Source organism: Artibeus jamaicensis, unplaced genomic scaffold, assembly GCF_021234435.1.
Source record: "Artibeus jamaicensis isolate MK-2021 breed Jamaican fruit bat unplaced genomic scaffold, CSHL_Jam_final contig_464, whole genome shotgun sequence".
NCBI lineage: Eukaryota > Metazoa > Chordata > Mammalia > Chiroptera > Phyllostomidae > Artibeus > Artibeus jamaicensis.
Window position 1 is genome coordinate 4330802 of NW_026521842.1, and position 1112 is coordinate 4331913.

A 1112-nucleotide genomic window follows, 5' to 3' on the forward strand; every position below is an offset into this window, starting at 1 on the left:
TCCTCTGGGAAGTGGGAAGGATAAGAGTGCCCATCACACAGGATTTGGGGAATTGGAGGAGGTAAGCAGGTAATGTTTTAGTGCCCTGCCTGGTGTGGCACCAAGTTTCGTGCCCTTTGACACCAGCCATGGGAGAACCCAAAGAGCTGCTCCCACACGGGTGTGCTCAAGGCAGTAAGAGGCGACCCCATCCTCCTCACCCTCCTTCTGCAATTAGTCATCGCTCATTTACAACCCACCTGCTTCCAGGAAAGCCCAGAAGCCAGCTTCTCCTGAGAGAGCAGCTTACATGGTTGGTTAAATGATTAACCTCCTAACCGCCATCGAAGTCCACGAGCTTTTCAAGAAACGGTACTTAACCCGGCCCCTAATGATGGGGCGCAGGTCCAGAAAACCCCAGCTAATGGAAGCCACTGTGACAGAGCGCAGACCCCGAGCCCCCCACCTTTCCCACCATGCCCCCTCCGGCACCCCTCTGAGGCTCCGTGATTTCTTAACTCAAGTCACGACATCGACAACGCTCTGGAGTCCCCAGAAGTCCAAGGCCCTGGAGACAATCCTCCTGCCGTGAGGCCATCAGCTGTGCTCGTGAACCCAAGTCTTTCATCTCCTCTGACTACTATCTGTGGAGGGGAAGCACAGGAGGGCCCCCTTCTGCCGACAAAACAGTGTCAGAAACGCCACTTGCTCTTGAGAGAAGGGCAGGCAGCTTCTGCGGCGCACCGCGGGGGTCGGCGGGGCTCTGGGCTACGAAGAACAGTTTCAGAGAGAATGGGTTTTTTCTCTTCCCCTTTCCCATTCGCCTTTGCCACCAGGAGAAAAAGAAATTCCGCTGTGAATAAATGTGATTGTTGGCTTTGCTTACAGATGTTTTAAAAATTCTTTATGTCTTTGGGTTGTGCTGAGACCTTCGGAAGCATTTTGGGTGGTTGTGCGAGTCACCAAATAGCCAGAGTGAAGACAAAGTCTCTTCAGACGGCGTCATTGGACCTGAAGGACCAGGCTGCGAGCCGCCCTGTCCTCAAAGCCTGGGCAGCCTCTCCCTGCGCTCTTGGCGTGAAGAGGGGCAGCCCCCCAGCCTGCGCCCGCCGCAGGGCCACTTTATATGTTTG